At 13.4% G+C, this 23,736-nt stretch overlaps 1 non-coding gene across 1 annotated transcript; it reads right to left on the bottom strand.

Annotated features, from left to right (window-relative positions):
* Positions 1-256: 256 nt before the first annotated feature.
* LOC149520079 (5.8S ribosomal RNA) lies at positions 257-412 on the bottom strand. The gene has a single exon (XR_016335277.1). It is a non-coding gene; the product is annotated as a 5.8S ribosomal RNA (ribosomal RNA).
* Between the last annotated feature and the right edge of the window lie 23,324 nt (positions 413-23,736).

Genomic DNA, 23,736 nt, shown 5'->3' with positions numbered 1-23,736 from the left:
TATTGATATGCTTAAACTCAACAAGTCACAATGTGAGCATTAACAAAATGATGTGGAGGGTTCGATGGGGTCTGGAAGGACAATGTGCATGTCTTACCAAAATAAGGCATGCAGTGGACTTTACCATTAACAGTCATGACACTATCGTTGTTAGGGACTCATTTTTGGACCAACCATGATCGACGAGATCATGGGAAGCCATCTTTCGCCCTCTCAATTGGAGCTGATAGGCAAGAGGTTTAAGGGTGATGATGCATGACACCTAGGCAGACGTGCCCTTAGCCTAAGGGCTTGGGACACAACTTGTGTTTAAAGACTCAATAGTTCACGAGATTCTACAATTCACACCAAGTATCACATTTCACTATATTCTTTATTGATATGAGAGCCAAGATATCCATTACCAATAGTCGTTTTGGTTTTTCTTACAAAAAGAGCCATGGTGCTACCTACGCATGCATTGCAAATAGGGTGGTGATAGTACACGTGTTCTTTTTCATTTAGGTTCCTCGACATGATTTATGCTCGAGGTTTGTTATTTGGTCATAGGCAATGATGTTGATCGTTTCATTTTCTCGGAAGGCAGAACAAAATGATCGTTGCACATGCCTAAGGCCAGAAGGGGCTCAGGCCATGAAGGCACCCTCACCCCCTTGGTGTTTTGTTAACACATTCATGGGTCATTCGTTGAGCCAATTTTAACAATGATCCTTCCGTAAGTTCACCTATGGAAACCTTGTTACAACTTCTCCTTCCTCTAAATGATAAGTTTTAGTGGACTTCTTACAATGTCATAGGTAGTGCATTGTCTATGTCGCGACAATCTAAACACTTCACTAGACCATTCGATTGGTAGAAGTGACAGGCAGTGTGTACAAAGGGTAGGAACGTAGTCAATGTGAGTTGATGACTTGCACTTACTAGGAATTCCTCATTGAAGACCAATAATTGCAATGATCTATGCCTATCATGATGAAATTTCAAAGATTACCCAAGCCTGTTGGCCAAGGCTAGAGACTCATTGAATACATCAGTGTAGCGCATGTGTAGCTAAAAACATCTAAAGGCATCATAGACTTGTTATTACCTCAAACTTTCTTGGTTTAAGCAGTCATAGTCCCTTTAAGAAGCTAGCCATGAAGGATTATTTCCTCATAGCTAGTTAATAGGCTAAGGTCTCATTCGTTAATAGAATTAAGTAGACAAATCACTCTACCTACTAAATGATTTTGTTTAGTTGGCTTAAAACTTATGCTTAAATTCAGGGGGAGTTTGTTTTTCAAAAGGAAAAATGTTTTTCATGCAAATTTTTATGTGGTTTTGTCATATCAAAAATGGGGAGATTGTTGGCCTTGAATTGATCAAGAGTTTTGATTTGACAAAACAAAAATTTACCTAACTTGAATCAATCTTTTCTAACTTAAATTGAACATTTTTTCACCCTTCTATCTTGCCAAAACATATTTGAGAACCAAAACAAGTCAAATTCTCAAAACAAAATTTGAATAGTGCAAGTTTTGATAGAAGGAATCGATCCCCCCTTACCAGATCGATCATGTCTTCTCCCAGAATTGAAATTCTTCATGTTTTGGCAAAAATCAATTGATCCCCTCCCTGTAGGGATTGATTGGCTGGGGTTTCAAATTGACCAGATCGATCCTCTCATTCAAGGAATTGATCACTTTTTCGTACAAAAAGTTTTCATCGTGCTATTTTCCAAAAAAGGGATCTATCGCCTCACATAGAGGATTGATCACCTAAGGCAAGGGATCGATCGATTGCCCAAACATAATGCTCCCCAAGTTTGAAAACCCAAAAATTGAGCCTTCTCCAACATGAACCAATCGATCCCCTAAGACAAGGGATCAATCCCCTGAAGGCTAAAAACTCCCAACGGTTATTTTTGTTTGAAAATTTCTGTAGGTTTGAAGCATTAAATGCATTCCAATGGCTCTCAACTTCTTCCTACCTATAAATCAAGCATTCCACTATAGACCAAGGGCAACTAGAGCCAAGAAAACTTATTGCTATCACCTACCAATTTGCTCAAGCATTCAAAGCTGTTTCAAGTCAGAAAAATGCAGAATTCATATAAGTTTTTCTCTATTTTCTTGTCCAAACTGTTGTGTACTTCAAATTAGGAAACACCTAACCTTTGAAAGGTTCTTAGAGTTTGCAAAACACTTTAAAAATTATGTATTTTGAGTTTGTAAGCTTAAGGGGGAGGATAACCCTTAAGAATGTGTATTGTTAAGTTTGCAAAGCTGTGAGAAGCTTGGTTGTAATCTTCAAATCATAGTGGATTGAACTCCTTGGTAAGAAAAGCTAAAGGAGAGGACATAGGTGCCTAAGGAAGGACTGAACCTCTATAAATCTCGATGTCAAATTCTCTAACCCTATCTCTTATTTACTTTCAATTATTATGTTTAATTGTTTAGCAAAATTTGTGCTTATTGAATATTGTTTTTGAAATTTTCATTAAAACTAATTCACCCCTTCTTGGTTTATTCCAAATCTTTGAGCTAACAATAATATAACTAAGAATTTTATTTATATTAAATTATAATTATAATAGTTAATTATTTTAATAATTAATACAAATTATTTTTATAAATTATATAAATTATAATTATACATTAATATATTATATATATAATTATTTTATAATATATTTAGATATTCAATAACTTTATTAATAAATATAAACTAATATTTAATTACAAATATTTGATTATTTGTAATAATAAATAATTATTATTTAAATTAATATATTTATTAATATTCCAAAAATTAATAAGTAAAAGTTTTAAAAATAAATTTATTTTCTGAACACGTTCAAATAGTTATGAATATTTGAATAATTATCTATTTCAAATCATTATGACCTTTTATTTTGTCATAAACCAATTGTTTTTGTGCATAAAAACATATTCAAAATAAAATATTACTAATTTGTTAAAATTATAAAATTTAATAAGTAAAAGATTTAAAAAATAAATCTATTTTATCACACAAGTTTTTTCTAAATAAAATTATATTAATTTATTAATATTCTAAAAATTAAAAGTTGGATATTTAAAAAATAAATATGTTTACCAAACAAGTTTAAATAGTCATATCCATTCAAACTATTATCTATTTCAAATTGTTATGATATTTTGTTTTACCAAACAATTTTTTTTATTTATAAAAATTATTCAAAATAAAATAATACTAATTTATTAATATTTGAAAAATTAATAAGAGATTTAAAAATAAAATATAGTTTAATTATATAAATATTTATAATATATTTATACTTATTATTTACAAATAGTTTGATTAAATTAAATTAATTTAAATTATTATTAATATAATTATATTTAAATATTTAAAATCCGAAAATAATTATTTGATTAGTAAATAAGCTCATATAAATTATAATTTTTATAATATTAATAATTGATATAATCATATTTAATATGATATTGATAATTAATTATAATTATAATTTAAAATATAATATTTTTCATAAGTTAAAGATATTACCGAATAATTTAATAAAATAATAAGAATTTAAATTTAACCTTTTAATATAAAATTATTATTAAATAATATATAATTATTAAATAATATAATTATAATTATAATTATATTTTTGAACACTCTTACTAATAATATTTATATATATTATAATTATAATATAATTATTAACTATTAATAATTATAATTATTATAATAATTCATTATCTATAAATTATAATATAAGAATATATATAAATAAAATATATTTATTATTAATTTATTAAATTGTTATTAATAAATTATATAATTAGTTTAATCTTTGGCTTGTAAATTATATAAACATATAAGAGATTATATGAATATTTAATGATATTTTATTATTTGTATAAAGCTATACAAATAATTTAATTAAATAATATCATTAGTTTAATTAAACAAATAATTAGTTCAAATAATTATGGCTATTTCAACAATTATCTATTTGAAATCAATATTACGTTTTGTTTGGTTATATAACAATTATTTTTGTATCATACAAGCTTCAGAATAAAATAATAATAATTTATTAATCTTTCAAAAGTTAATAAGTAAGAAATTTAAAAAATAAATTTATTTATTGAACCCATTTAAATAGTTATGATTATTTGAACAAATATATAGTTTAAATCAGTTATTTAAAAAATAAACCTTTTTTGTTCTGTCATAAAACAATTATTCATGTTCATACAAGCTTATTCGAAATAAAATAATACTAATATAATAATACTTTAAAAATTAATAACTAAGAGATTTAAAAAATAAATTTGTTTGTTGAACCGTTTAAATAGTTAAGACTATATAACAATTATCTATTTTAAATCGTTATGACCTTTTATTTTGTCATAAAACAATTTTTTTCAATTCATACTAGCTTATTCATAATAAAATAAAATGAATTTATTAATATTTCAAAAATTAATAAATTAAGTTACTAATCTATACAGTTTTAAATAAATTCTTATTAATTATTTAATATAATAGAATATTAATTAATTAATATTATTAATTATCTAAATATTAGTTTGATAAATTATACATAACTATTATTCAATTGTTTAATAAAATTAGTATTATTATATAATTAAATTAATAATATAATTATATAACATTTATTATATTATAATAAAATATTTAATTTATAATAATATTATATAATTAAATAAATTAAATATATTATAATGATAAACATTTACTTATTAATTATTATAATTTAACTACTATATTTAATTTATTAACTATTATTATATCTATTAATATTTAATATTACAGATTGTTATTAAATAGTCATAACTAATTTTATATACATAATATTAATTGAATTATTAAAAAAATTAATAAACTATAATTAATATAAACAATAATATTAATAATAAATTTATTGATATTTCATAAATTTTTTATTAATAATTAGGAGATTTGAACAATTATTTATTTCAAATTGTTATGACCTTTTGTTTTGCCATAAAACAAAATAATTGTTTCTGTTCATACAAGCTTATTTCAAATAAAATAATATAAATTTACTAATATATAAAATAAATTTATTTTTTAAACACGTTCAAAATAATTATGACCTTTTGTTTTGTATAATATATTATTAATATAATATAATAATATAATTAGTAATTTAATATTGATATAATTACAATTAATGTTATTATTTAAAAAATTATAATTTATAATTATAATTGTAACATTTTGTTTTGTAATAAAACAGTTGTTTCAATTCATGTTAGCTTGTTTGAAATAAAATAATACTAATTTATTAATATTTCAAAAATTAAAAAGTAAAAGAATTAAAAAAATAAATTTGTTTATCGAACAAGTTCAAATAGTTATGACTATCTTAATAATTATCTATTTCAAAACATTACAACATTTTGTTTTGTCATAAAACAATTGGTTCTATTCATTCAAGCTTATTTAAAATAAAATAATATAAATCTATTAATGTTCCAAAAATTAATAAGTAAAAATTTTAAAAATAAATTTAATGCTAATAATAATTAAAAATATTATTATTAAAAAATTAATATTATTTAAATTATATTCATATTATATACTATATGAAATATTTAATTAATAATAGATAATTAAAATTAAACCTTACAATATTTTAATTTCATAATTATCTTTAAATTCAACATTTTAATTTAATAAAATGTTATTAATTATTATATAATATATAATAATTATATTATATATTAATTTATAATATTTCAAAACTAATTTATATTAGTTCAATAATAAGAGACTAATAATATCAATTTTATACAATTGATAAATAATATGATTATTATTATAATAAATTAAAATATTATTTATATTATATAAATATTAAAATAATTGTTTAAATTAATAATTCACAAACCAATTGTTTCTATCCATAAATTAATAGATAATAATGATTAAATCTAATTATTAAATTATATTTATTTTTTAATATAGTAATTGTTAATAAATAATTGATTTAAGTAATTAAAATTCTAATATATTATAACAAGCATATAAGATTACATGCGTATTAAATTAATTATCCAATTTATTATTTATAATAAATATATATAATTAATATTTATATTAATAATTTAAATAATAATTAGTATTATATGATTATATACTTCCAATAGCAAAATATAATAGTAATTACTGTAGAATAATTAATTTTATAAATTAATATACTAACTAATTATGCCTATAAAATTATATTATAATTCTTAGTCTCATATTAAATTTATTCCATTTAAGCTTATATTAAGTAAAACAATTGTCTTATGGCAAATCAAAAGGTTATAACAATTTTAAATAGACAATTGTTTAAATTGTAATAACTATGTGAATTTATTCGGTAAATAGATTTATTTTTTAAAATCTCTTTCTTATTAATTTTTTGAATGTTAATAAATTAGTATTAATATGAAATTAAAAAAATATTATAAATTATTTTACTTATAATAGTTAATTAAAATATACTATAATTTATATTAAACAATTATTTCTATTCAAAACCATCAAATTATTATTCTAATTTATTATAATATTAAAATAATTTTACATTATATACAATATTTAATATTTAATATTAATTATATATAATCTTTTACTTAATATTATATAAATAATATTTATTATAAATAGTAAACATAATCATTTTTTAAATCACTTACTTATTAATTTTTGGAATATTAATAAATTACTATTATTTTATTTCGAATAAGCTTCTATGAATTGAAATAATTGTTTTATGACAAAACAAAAGGTCATAATGATTTTAAATAGATAATTGTTCAAATAGTCATAACTATTTGAATTTGTTCAGTAAAAAAATTAATTTTTTAAAAATCTTGCTTATTAATTTTTGAAATAATAAGAAATTAGTATTATTTTATTTTGGATAAGCTTTTATGAACTGAAACAATTGTTTTTTTGTCAAAACAAAAGGATTAAGTTATTTTATCAAATCAAATTTATATTCTATTAAAAATATTTACTGATAATTAAAATTATCCTAATATAATAATCATCCTAATAATATTTAAATATTACTAAATAAAGATAATTTATTTAGTTTAATTAAATAGTAGTAACAATTAAATACTAAATTATATAATAATACTATATAAATTAAAATAAATTATATTTTAATTATTAAATTATCTAATCTTTTAAATTATAAATAATTTAATATAATTTAAATAAAAATTAATAATAATTTTAAACAAATAAATAATTAATAATAGATATTTATAAATTTATAAGTTTTATAATTTATTTAGTAATATATATAATTACTAATAATAAAATATAATCCAAATAATATTTAATTATATAAATATTAAATATAATTAAATTATTAATTTCAAATAATATTTATAATATAAACTTATACAAATTAACTATTATAAATAAACTAATATTTTATAAATATTTTTATAATTATATAATAAATCTGGTTAGATTTAATTATAATTGTTTTATGACAAAACAAAAAGTCATAACAATTTAAAATAAATAATTGTTCAAATAGTCATAAAAATTTCAACTTTATGACAAATGCCCATAAATCTGATAATAATAATATTATTATTAATTACTAATTAATATTAAGTCTTATTAATAATCAATAAATTATTTATTAATTAATAAATTAATTAATTATAAACAATTTGTAATAATGATTTGAAATAGATAATTGTGTAAATAGTTATAATTATTTGAATTAGTTTCGTAAGTAGAATTATTTTTAATAACATATTATTATTCATAATTTTTGGATTATCAAATAAATATTATTAATCTATTTAATATTTTAAATTATTAATATATTCTAATACATATATCCTAATTAACAATTAATTATAAATATTTAACATAATTAATATTTTATATTATAGTTAAATCATATTAATTATATTATTAATATTTATGTATTGTAATTATAATTTTAAATTATATAATTAATATACTATTATTATTTAATATTTAATTATAATATTTAAATATTAGAATTGTTTTAATAATTATTTAATAAATTAATTAATCATTAGTTAAATATAAATTTATTAAAATTTATAATATAATTTAATTATATTTAAAATTGTCGTCATAAATTGCTATTAATATTATTATTTATTAATTCAAATTTATATTCACAATATAATTTTAATCCATATTATAATTATTTAATGAAATATTATTAATATTATCTAATATAATTTATCTATATAATTATAAATAAATAAATTATTAACTATTAATAATAATTAATATGAATAGATTATAATCATTAATTAACAAATTTTTATTAATATTTCATAACTAATAGTTACTTCGAATAATAATTGAATAATTATTATTCAATTATAATATTTTATACATACTATATTATGTATATACTAATTTAATAATTGTATTTGAATTATTAATATAATATTTAATTAACAATTAGGCTATTTATATACTCTATTAATTATTAATATTAAATATTAACATATAAACAATTTGTTATAATTAATAATAGAATTATATCAATATTTTTTTAAATATTATTATTATTATTATCAAATTATTTATATTTTTATAAATTAATAATTAATATATAATTATCTGTAACATTAAAAATATTATTTAATTAATAAATCATGAATAAAAAAAATAATTTATTATTTATATTTAGATATTAAATATTATTAATAAGACAATTAATATATTATAATAAATTGTTATTATTATAATATTATTAATAATAATTAATATTATTATATAATATAACAATTCAAATAAATTATTAATATATTTATTTTTTAAATCTCTTACTTATTAATTTTATAAATATTAATAAATTAGTATTATTTTAGTCCGTAAAAGCTTGTATTAGCTAAAACAATTGTTTTATGACAAAACAAGAGTAATAACGATTTGAAATAGGTAATTGTTTAAATAGTCATCATTATTTGAACTAGTTCGGAAAGTTATAATTATGTTTTTGTTTAGTCAAATAATTATAACTATTTGAACTATTATCTATTTTAAATCATTATTACTTTTTGTTTTGTCATAAAACAATTGTTTTTGTTAATATAAGTTTGTTTGAAATAAAATATTTTTTATTAATATTTAGAAAATAAATTTGTAAGAGATTTAAAAAGAAAATCTGCTTACCAAACCATTTCAAATCATTATAACCTTTTATTTTATCATCAAACAATTGGTTTTGTTCATACTATTTTATTTAGAATAAAATAATACTAATTTAATAATATATCAAAACTTAATAACCAAGAAAATTAAAAAATAAATCAATTGTTTAACCAGTTTAAATAGTTAAGACTCTATGAATGATTATTTATTTCAAATCGTTATGACCTTTTCAATTTAGTTATATATAAAATATAATAATTAAAATTTGAAATTATCACTTTCGTATCTTAACAATATTATTAATCTGAATTTATTTAAAACAATTATATTAATTATATTATAAATATTAATTATTATTTTATAATTAATATAAATAAATTATTATTTATAATTATATTAGATTATTAGAATAATATTTATAGTATTAATTATATTATATATTTATTATTATATTATTTGAATTATTAATATAATTATAATTAATTTATATTGTAAGCAATAGTTATATTAATTATAAATTATTAACTTTATTCTAATTATTAAGTTATAATAATATTATTTAATAAAAAATTAAATTATGAATAATTTAATATTTAATTAGATATAAAAAATAATTTTAGTAATAAATTTGATTAATTATATCAAATAATTTTAATATTTAGCTTACTTTAAACTAAATATAATAAAAATTTTATAATTAATTTAATTAATATGTTATTATAATTAGATATAACTATTTATTAAGTAATTTATTAATAAGAGATTTAAATGTAAGTGACAATTGTACAATTATTTATTTAAATATATATGAATATATTATGTTATATAAAATATCTAGTTATTATATTATAATAAATAAACAACTTAAATAATTTATTTGTTTTTATTTAATTATGTTTTAATTTCTACGTTATACTTAAAACTAAATTATTATATCATATTTATTACTAATAGTTATTAATATTAATCAATATATTAATTAATAATTTAAATAATATTATTAAATAAATTAAAACTAATTAATATATAATGTTTATAACTATTAATAAAGTATATTAATTATAATATTTGAATTTATATTATTAATTATTATATAAAGATTTTGTTTGTCAAATATTATTTGTAAACATTTATTATTGTTTATTAAAATTAATATCTAATTTTGTTTAATTAAAAATTATATTACAATTAAAATTATAATATTACTATAATTAATTTAATAATATAGTTTTTATTAAGAATTTATATTTAAAGTAATTTAAATAATATTTCATTAAATAATTATAATAACCATAATTAGCAATAATAAAAATGCATTAGCTTATACATATTATTTAATAATAATAATTGAATTAATAAGATTTAAAATTAATACTAATTAACTAGAAATTATATTTGAATTAATAATTTAAATTATAATTTTTATAATTATAAATTTAATATAATTTAATTATATTACTATTAATAACTATAAATAAAAATATAATTATAATTATAATATTGTCATGATAGTAATATTTTTTAATATAAAATAAATAAATTATCTAAATAATTAAATATTTTTGTTATTAATAATACTAATTTTACTTATTAATAAATTACTAATAAATTAATATTTATACTATAATATCTATATAATAATTTTAATATTATTATATTCAATTAATCAACTATATAAGTAAAAACTTATTATTAATTTATAGTTGGTTTATTTTATGTTATTTACAATATTATTTATAAATAACAAATTGTTATTTAAACTTATAATGATAAGTTTAATGATATGAGGATAAGAATGGATATGATTTTAAATTTTTATTAGATATGAAAATGGAGACAGATAATAATGTACCCACCTCATATCTGTACTCATACCCTATGTATATATTCTTGTATATTTAGTATATAGATTTTTTATTAAATAATATAAATTATTATTTTAAATTAATAATCATAAATTTTGATTAAATTATAAACTATTATGTAAAATATTATAATAATATTAAAATAATTAAGTTATATACGAAATACAATATATAATTATTTATATTATAATAAATTATTTACTATTTTAAATAATATATTGATAAACTATAATATTACTTATTATTATAAATTAATATATTAATATTAACATATAACAATTATTATTATTATTATTATTTTAATAGTCATATCTATAAATAATATATAAAATAAATTTATATATTATAATAGTAATTACAAATAATTTTACTAATATAATATAAATTTGGTATAGTTAATTATTAACTATATATTAATTTTTTATATTATAGTTATAATTATTTGACTAAACAAAAACATAATTATAACTTTCGGATAATAAGTATATTAAATACTTAATTAAATTATATTATTTGACACAATTCTCTTTTCATCAATTGTATTAGCATCTTATAAAAAATAAGAGTATAATATTGACTTGTTAATAAATTGTCAATAATTAAATATTACTATTATTAGTAATAATATAATTTAATATTAATCCTAATATTTAATGTAAAAATATTATAGGAAGTATTAATTTATTACAAATTAATATTAAGTTTATTTATTATAAACATTGTACAAATGTCAATATAATTTAATAATTATTTTATAGTTAATTGTTAAATAATCTATTAAATTATTATATAAATTATATAACATTTAATTAACATTAAATTAATTTATAAGTAATAAGAAAAGATACTTATTTCAATTATACTAATTGATTATTTATATAATTATATTTATTATATTAAATTGTTATTGATAATAATTTATAATAAATTATAAAGATAATTAATATCTTTAATTTATATTAATACATGTCAGTTAAATTTATAAATATATGTAATTATTTTTGTTAATATTTATAAATTTTATATATAATATTAATAATTTATATTTATATTATAATTAATATAACATTAGATAATTAAATATATATCATTAAATAGAAAAATAATAAAACTAATTGTATTTATTAATAATACAATTAGTTTATAATACTTAATAAATATTAATAAACAAATAATGTTTATAAATTAACTTATAAATAAATTCTTATCTTATGTTACTATCATTTTTTACTTTTATGGAGAGGAAAGTGTGGGGATAGGTTTTTTTAATATTCTTGTGAATTTTTGTATAATAAGTTATACATTTAATAATATGATAATTTTGTAAATAATAATAAGTTAGTTTATAAACAACATCTATTATAATAATTAATTTAGATATTTAAATAACTGGATATAAATATATTAAGAATGTACATATTATTCTATCAAATAATATAAAATAGCTAATAAATCTTTTACTTATTAATTGTCAAAATATTAGTAAATAAGTAAAAATATGAAATATCAATATAATTAATATAATTAATATAATATTATTAAATATTAACAATTGTTTAGGTAATTGTTATATGTAATTATATAATATTTAATTATAATTTAATAACCCATTAATTATTATAAAATAATTTATATAATTATAATTAGTATATTTAATATATTTATCATAATAATAATATTATTATTATGATACTTAATAATAATAATTGTTTATTTATAATTATATTAGGTATTTGTTTAAATAGTTAATTGACTATTAATATTATTTTATAGACATGAAACAAATATTAATAATATTAATTATTATTATAGTCATTTGGTAATATATTAAATTAATTACTAATAAGCTTGTATACTATCTCCTTAATTATTATAGCTTACTAACTATTTATAATCTAATTATCTTATTAATAATTAATAATTACTTGTAATAATTTTGTTAATAAATTATAATATAATAATATTAATTTATTATATATTATTATAATAAATATGATTTATATAATATTTAAGACTATATGATTTAGTAATCAAATATATATAAAAACAATAAATATGAATTATTATTAATAAATATATAATATATAATTACTAAGCTATAAATTATATACTACTTATAATTTTTATTATAAATTAATATATATATTATTATTAATATATTAGTTTATATAAGTAAGTAATATTTAATCATTACTTTTTTGAATATTAGTAATATTAATTATTATCTATTTATATTATTATAATTATAATTATTTACAAATATTAATTATATTAATAATATTATTAAATAATATATAATATTATATATTATTAATAATTGTTATATATAATAAAATATATGACATTAATAGTTATATCAGATTATTAATTTGATTATACTATTAAATTAGATTATATTAATAAATGGTTATTATATATTATTAACTAATAATTACTTGTTTCACTTAACTAGCACTATTCTATTAATATAGAATATTAATAAATTACTTATAATCAAATTTTATAAATTGATAATATAGATTATTATTAATATTAATAATATTAGGTATTGTAATAAGTACTATCTAATAATTATATTAGATACCTAATTATAGACTAATTGTATATTAATTACTAAAATAAAAGGTTATTTTTATTAATCTTATATATTAATTTAATTATTTAATAATTAAGTATTATTATTATTTAAATCCTAAAACCAATAATACTTTTAATTATTATTATGATACTTAATAATAATAATAATTGTTTGTTTATAATTATATTAGATATTTGTTTAAATAGTTAATTGACTATTAATATTATTTTATAGACATGAAACAAATATTAATAATATTAATTATTATTATAGTCATTTGGTAATATATTATATTAATTACTAATAAGCTCGTATACTATCTTCTTAATTATTATAGCTTAGTAACTATTTATAATCTAATTGTCTCATTAATAATTAATAATTACTCATAATAATTTTGTTAATAAATTATAGTATAATAATATTAATTTATTATATATTATTATAATAAGTATGATTTATATAATATTTAAGACTATATGATTTAGTAATCAAATATATATAAAAACAACATATATGAATTATTATTAATAAATATATAATATATAATTACTAAGCTATAAATTATATACTATTTATAATTTTTATTATAAATTAATATATATTATTATTATTAATATATTAGTTTATATAAGTAATATTTAATTATTATCTATTTATATTACTATAATTATTTACAAATATTATTTTAATAAATTAAATATCAATCAAATATTAATTATATTAATAATATTATTAATTTATATATAATATTATATATTATTAATAATTGTTATATATATAACAAAATATATGACATTAATAGTTATATCAGATTATTAATTTGATTATACTATTAAATTATATTATATTAATAAATGGTTGTTATATATTATTAACTAATAATAATATTAGTTAATATTAATTATTTAAAAATTATAAATTATAATTAAATATTTAATTATTATTTAATTAATAGTATATTAAATCAAATATTTAAAATAATCTGATGCAAGAAAATATTCTAAATTAATTTTAATTATAAAAATTATTTGACTATAATTCAAATAGTAATTAAATAATTATTTAATATTCTAAAATATAGAATATTATATTAATTTTATATATTAATATTACATTATTAAATTAGTGTTTATTAATTATTGTCAATTACATTTGAATTATTATAATCAATTAATAATTTAAATAATATATATTTAATAATCAAATACTTGTAAATTTAAAATAGTTTAATATTAATATATTTTAAATTTATGAACATTTGGAAAATTAAAAAGTAAAAGATTTGAAAAAATAAATTCATAACTTACTGATTAAAATAAATAGTATAATTAATTTTATATTATAATTATTAAAATAACAATTTGAGTTGGTTTTTAATTTTTTTAATTTTTTAATCTTAATATGATATCTAATTTGAGTCTCCCTATCCCATACTTGAAAAAAAAATCAATGAAAATGAATACTATTGGATTTTTAAGATGTCAAATTTTAGGAGGGGATAATTGGTTTATCTACCTATCTGAAAAGGCTTTAATTTCTTGTCTTGTTCTCTATGTTTTCCAGTTAGTTAAAGTCACACACAGATATAATTGTTAAGTATATAATATGTTAAATATTAATTATTTAATTGTATAATTAATGTATTAAATAGATATAACTATTTGAACTTGTTCGATAAATAGATTTTTTTTTTTAATTTCTTGCTTGTTAATTTTTTGAATGTTAATAAAATTATATTATATTATTTCAAATTAGCTTGTATGTACAAAAAAAAATTTAATAATCATTAATTAATAATTGTATTAATAATTAACAATATTATTAATGGCTATTGAATAAATTATTAATATTATTAATATATTTAATAATCCAATTAAATTTTAACATATATTAATTTTCTATTTTTATTATAATAAATATTAATAATTAATTATAATTAATAAGGATTATAATTAATACAAATAAATCTCTTACTTATTAATACACAATTATTTGAATTATCATACAAATTAACAAATATTAAAAAATGAATATTTTTATCAATCAAGTTTAAATAATTATGAATATTTGAACATTTAAATATTAGTTATTTAATTATCATGGATCAAATAAATAATAGAATAAATTATATTAATTAATAATTAATTAAATATTTTATGAGTAACAATAATATTAACTAATCGATGATTAGTTAATATATTATAATTTTTTATCATAATAGGTATTTTAATATAATATGTTAAACATTAATTATTAATAAATTTTTTGAATGTCAACAACCATTTAATAATTGTTAATTAATAAGTATAACTATTATAATTTAATTATTAATATAATTATAGTATAAAGTTATACTAATTATTGTTTTATATAATGTTGTTGAAACATAAATTAAGTTATGTAATTGGTTAATTAAATTATATTAATTAAAACTAACATTATATGGGTTTTATTTGCTTTATGGGTTGAATTAGTTTTTATGTGTCATGTAGTTTTGTTGGTTGGTGCAACAATATTATATAAAATTAGTTTTAATTAATTTAAGATATATAATTGTTTATCATAATATTAATAATAGTTAAATTATTTATAATATATAATTAAATATTTATTAATTATAATTAATATTACTAAATTATTTATTAATAGTTATTATAGTATAGTTATTAATATTTTAATATTATTAATATTAATAATTTATGATATTGTTTAGAATTACTTACAACAAAACAAATATTATTAATAATAATTAATAATTAAAGATATAATAAAAATATATATAATATAATAATTATATATTATTATTTTATTTATAGTAATTATAAATATTTAATTTATTTATTAATATTTGGTATAGTTAATTAATTCATTAAATTAAAATTAAAATTATTAATAATTTTAATATAAAAGATTATATATATTAATTTATATTATGAATATTATATTTATAATAATTAGTATTATTTTAATTAATAATAACTAAATATTTATAATTACTATAAATAAAATAATAATATATAATTATTATATTATATATTTTTATCATATCTTTAATTATTAATTATTATTAATAATATTTGTTTTGTTGTAAGTAATTCTAAACAATATCATAAATTATTAATATTAATAATATTAATATATTAATAACTATTAATAACTAATTTAATATTAATATTAATTAATTATGTAATAGTTTATTATAGCAAAATAATATCATATTATTTAATTTAGATTATTATAATTAATCTAAATTAGATTAATTAGTTATAATCTAATTTATATGTATATTACAACTATATTTATGTATTATATTTATTTTGAATAAGATTTGGATATCTTATTCAAACACTAGATTTTTAACACGTGCCGTGTGTGTAAGAAAATATTTTGTTGTATTTTTTGTAATTAATTTTTTAATTCATTTTAAAATTTTATATTATCTTAATAAAAGAATGAACATATTTTCAAAATTATATGAGGACTAAATATATATAGAATATGTAATTAATATTATTTAAATTATTTTTTAAATTAAAAAATAAATATGTTCATCGAATCAGTTAAAATAATTATGGCCATTTCAATGATTATCAATTATTATTATAAGAATTTAATTAAATATTTAATTACTAATCAGTTATTATATAATTATAATTATATAAATTGGTTTAATCAATTATAAAATTTTAAATAATAATTATATTATTGATCATAAGTATAATTATAATTAATAATTAAATTAGAGTTTAATTTAAAATTTATTTATTTACTTAACTATTAAATATATTATTAATATATATAATAAGTATTGAAACAATTATTTATATGATATTATTAATATAACAATTAATAATATTTTATCAATAATATTTATTTAATATTAAATAATATTATAACAAATATATTTTAATTAGATTTATATCCATGACTTAATTATTAGTTACAAAATATTTATTTATTTATTTATTAAATAAAATAATTGTTAACTTAGATTTATAATTAAATCTGATATCTTATATATTAATAATAAAATAGATATTATTATTAGTATTAAATAGATAATACTAATTCTTGAAGAGATGATATTAATAGTATAATTAATTTATATAATATTATTAAATATTATAATAAATATTTATTATTCAAATTATTTATTAAAATAATATTTTATTATATAATTAATAATATATTGATAAATATATTATACTAATTATTTCAATTAATATTAATTTAAATATTAATTATATAATTTAAATTAGGTTTAATAATATAATATAATATAATATAAATAATTGATTATTTAAAATTATTTAGTATTTAGTGAAGTATTTAAATAATTAATACTAATTTAAATTAATATTTGAACTTTACTATATTAAATATTTAAAGTTTAATATTTGAATTCTTTATTAATTGTCAAAATAATAATTTATTATTAAATTGTAATTATATAAAATATTAAGTTATATCCTGAAATTATTATTATAATATTAATATACATTATATTTATTAAAATATATTTATTAAATATGACTATTAGAATAATTATCTATTTCAAATCATTCTGACCTTATTATTAAGCTTGTATGAATAATTAGAAAAAACATTTTTTTAAACTAATAAAAAAAATCTTGATAAGGAATATTATTCTAATTTTTAGAATAAGGAATTTAAAATTTAAATCATCAAACTTTCAGATATTTTTCATACAATTTATAATATGAAAAATATAGTTGTAAAATATCATTATATTTGCAATAATTTTTTATATTATATATAAAAAGAATTTTATATATTCTATTAATTATTTTAGATTATATTTATTATATAATAATATAATTAATATAATTAATTATATTATTATATTAAAATTGTTATATATGCAATATTAACTATATTATTAAATTATATATTAATTCAAATATATTATAATTATAATATAATAAATAATATAAAGATTAAAACTAATTTATTATATAGTTTTATAATTAGTTACTTATACTTGTTAATATTACTTAACAATAATATTATATTGTTAATTTAAAATAATTACAATCCTGTAATTTATATATTATAATTATAATAATTAATATTTTAAATATTAATCTAAAATAATTAATAATACTTAATTATTTATCATAATTTTATAAATATTCATTAATATTTTAAATATTATATTAACTAAGTAACATAATAAATAATAATGATTTTAAAATTGTAGTTTTAAATAAATTAACGTTATATTAATTGTTTTATTAAATTATTTTTAGTTATTATTTAGATTTGTGGAATATTTATTAATTATATTCATATTTAAAATTATTAATTTTAAATAAATTATATATTAATTATAAATATATAAAATAAATTTAAATCTTATTAATATTTAAATTTTAATATTTTTGAATAATTAATATTAAATTATTTATTTATTTAAAATTATTTTGATTATATAATTAACTAGGTTATATTAATTTTAAAGTAAAATTATTATATAGGATTTATAATATTTAATAATTTTATTAACACTAGTAAATAGTATTATATTTAGTTATATATTATTATAATAATCAATTCCATTACTTAATCATAAAACTATTAATAATTATACAAGTTTATTAATATTCGCTAATTAAATCTATTATAGTTGATAATAATAGTTTTATCATTAACAAAATAATAACTTATCTAATTAGATTATCTAATTTGATTAATTATAATAAATTAGGTATAAATTTTATACCAAATTATTTCCAATATTAATAAGTTGGAAATAATATCAACAATTCCAGTAAATATTTTTATATTAATAAATTATAATAATTATAATTTAAATAATTATAAATCTAATAATATATATAATTTGTTTTATTAATTATTATAATATTTAATATTAAGATATATATGTATTAGAATATATTAATGATTATTATTAAATGTATAACCCATTTAAATTTAATTATTATAAAAAATTATTTTAATATTTAAAATATTAAATAAGTTAATAGAGATTATTAAACTAATATAATAAGTTAAATTATATTAACTTTAATTAAATTATTAAATTATTAAATGTTCATAATAGTATCTAATATTATTATAAATTACTATTTATAGTAATACTAATAAATATCTAATTATAAAATTTTATAGTAATATTATTAATATTATTTCATAAATATTATTTGTTTTTATAATATGTTATTAATAGTATTATAAATTATTAATATTAAAATTATAAATTTATAAGTAAATAATATTAATATAGTAATACTTATATAAATAGATAATCTATTTAATAATGTAAATTCTAATAGTCAAATATGTATATATATATAATTATAATATTAATTGTTATAAATATTAAAATTATATTAATATTAATTATTAAATAACTTGATAATAAATTAATTAATAATTCAATAATTATTTCTAAAAAATTAAATAAATTTATATGTATAATTATTATAATTTAAATATTTAAATCCCTTATTATATAGGAACTTAATACTAATCTAATTAATTATAATTAAATAATTAAATAATTAAATAATATTATATTATATTATTATATTTAATTATGATAAATTAAATTAATCTTATATTTATAAAAATATAATAATATAACTTATAATAAGCAAACCATCAAAAACAAGGATAAGCCAAATTAATAACTTATTCAGAATATTTGAATTATAATTAATTAATTATATATCCTATAAATAGATATGTTCAATTGAAATAAAATATTCAATTATTATTATATTTAATAACTTATTAATTTTTTATTTTGAATGATCTTGGTTATTAAAATAAATTAAAATTTTGAATTTTAACAAAATATTAATTTTTCTAATATAAGTATTATTTAAATAAAAATAATACTAAAATATCTTAAATAAATACAAATAAATATAATAATTATACAATTATTTTTGGGAATGCTATTAATTAATTATGTTCTTTGATAAGATTTAAAAGATAATAAATCTTTTATTATATTTAACATATATTAATTAATATTTTATTTAAATTAATCTATTTATTATATAATAATTATTATATTATTAATTTTATTTAATTATAATAAAATAATTAATGTTATAATGATTGTTAATATTTAACTTTATAAATTAATTTAAAGTTATTTCTTTATATCTTTATAAATAAAATAACTAATTATTTTTATATTTTAAAAATATTAATCATTAATTTCTATTATTATTATTATAATAATTAATTAATCAATATTAATTAAATATTAAATGTTAATTCTTATAAATAAAATGAATCTTTTATTTATATTTAACAAATAGAAATAATTAATTAAATATTTTTAATTTAATAGATATTGATATATTTTAAATTTTAAAAATTTAAATATATATTTGTAATATATTAATAGATAATTAAATATTTACTTTAAATATAAATGTTAACTTAATTCTTTAAATTATTTAATTTATCTTAAATAATATTAAATTTTTAAACAAAAGGTCATAGATTAGTATTATTATTAATAATAAATTATTAACTAGTAAAAATTTAATTTATGTATAATTTACTAAATTATATAATTAAATAACTAATTTAATATTTATTAAAATCCTTATTAAATAAATTTGAATAATAATTAATATAAATAATTGCTTACAGAAAATCAATAATTCAAATAAGCCTATATAAATAATTTAATATTATTTAAATAAATAATATAAATAAATGAATATAATCATAATAAATTAATCATGAATATTTTAATTATTATTTAGTAAATCTATTTACCAAACAAATTCAAATAGTGATGACTATTTCAATAATTATCTATTTAAAATCATTACGACCAGTTATTTTGTCATAAAACAGCTGTTTTAGTTCATAAAAACTTATCCAAAATAAAATAATACTACTTTATTAATATTTCAAAAATTAATAAACAAGAGATTTAAAAATAAATAAGTTACTGAATCAATTCAAATAATCATGGCCATTTAAACAACTATCTATTTTTAATCATTATTACCTTTTGTTTTGTCATAAAACAATTGTTTTTCAACAAATAAGATTTTTCAAAATAAAATAATACTAATTTATTAATATTTCAAGAATTAATAAGAGATTTAAAAAAGAAACCTATTTGTTGATCCAGTTCAAATAGTTATTATTATTTGAATAATTATCTATTTCAAATTGTTATAACCTTTGCTCTATCATAAAACAATTGTTTCTATTCATGCAAGCTTATTCGAAATAAAGTAATAATAATTTAGTAATATTTTGAGAATGAATAACCATGAGATTTAAAAAATAAATCCGTTTGTCAAACCAGTTCAAATAGTTAAGACTATATAAAAAATTATTTATTTCAACTTGTTATAACCTTTTGTTTTATCATAAAACAATTATTTAAGCTCATAGAAGCTTGTTCGGAATAAAATAAAATAAATTTATTAATGTTTCAAAAATTTATAAGAGATTTAGAAAATAATTCTACTTACGAAATCAGTTCAAATAATTATAACTATTTACACAATTATACCGTAATTATATCATAATTATATTAGATGTGTAATATTTATCATTAATGATAAATAATTATATAATTTAAAATTAATATTTATAGCAATAATTTATAATATTTAAATTTTAAATATTAAAACTAATATACATGTTTTAATATATTAATTTGTTTAAATTAAAAAATATATTAAAATTTATTTTAAGTAAAAAATATTGCAATAGCTTAATAATTAATACAAACAAATCTAATATACTATATAACAATCATAATTTAAATAATAATTTTAATATTACTTAATTATATACTATTAAATAATTAATATTAATTAATAATACTTACTTAAATATAAGTTATATTAGTTATAAAATATATTTATTATTAATATTTGATTATAAATATTTATAATAATTATAATAAATTATTAATAAATAATTTATATAAACAAAAATAATTAATATAACTATAACAATATATATGTTAATTAAAATTATAAATTAAAAGATTATGTTTAATTATATCTATTATATTTATCAAATATAAATAAATAATTAATTAATTATCAATAATTAATTGATTTTATAATTTGGTAAAATCAAATAGTCATAATTATTTGAACTAGGTATATAATTTAACTATTTTATTAATTACTAATAAATATAAGTTATTTATATTTATGATTTATAATAATATAATATATATTATTTTTGAATCTATTTTTAGAATAAGTTATATCTAATAAATATAAATAACTTATATTTATTAGTAATTAATACAATAGTTAAATTATATAACTAGTTCAAATAATTATGACTATTTGATTTTACCAAATTATAAAATCAATTAATTATTATTATTTATTTATTTATTTATTTATTTATATTTGATAAATATAATAGATAAAATTAAACATAATCTTTTAATTTATAATTATAATTAACATATATATTTTTATAGCTATATTAGTTATTTTTGTTTATATAAAATATTTATTAATAATTATTATAAATATTTATAATCAAATATTAAATTATCCAACTTATAATTATTTAATATTAATTAATAATTGTATTTAGGATTTATTTAAGATTATTTATAAATATAAATTATATTTAATTTATATTATTATATAAATTATATAAATTATTATTATTATCGGTAAACAGATAATTTAAACTATATTTATTATAAATTATTAAAGTTATTAATTATAATTATAATTATTTATTAATATAATATTAATTAATTAATAATTAATAAGTAATAAGTCATAATTAAAATTTTATTATTACAATTGATATTAATTATATTATTATAATAATTGATTATACTATAGTATAACAACTAAATATAATTATTATAAACTTAATTATACTATATAAAATAATTTTATTTTATAATTAATATATTATAATATATTTATTTCAACTTAATATCAATTGTAATAATAATTATAATTTATAATTATTATAATATAATCATTTTATATTTAATATTATTATTAATTAAAATGTGCTCCTACAACCTATTTAATAATAATATTATTGTTATAAAATTAATATAACATGACTTATAATAACTATAAATAA

The sequence above is a fragment of the Durio zibethinus genome, chromosome 2, assembly GCF_047325235.1.
Source record: "Durio zibethinus cultivar Kanyao isolate XHJ-2024 chromosome 2, ASM4732523v1, whole genome shotgun sequence".
NCBI lineage: Eukaryota > Viridiplantae > Streptophyta > Magnoliopsida > Malvales > Malvaceae > Durio > Durio zibethinus.
Note: the sequence above shows the minus strand (reverse complement) of the source record. Positions and strands in the feature narration are given on the sequence as shown.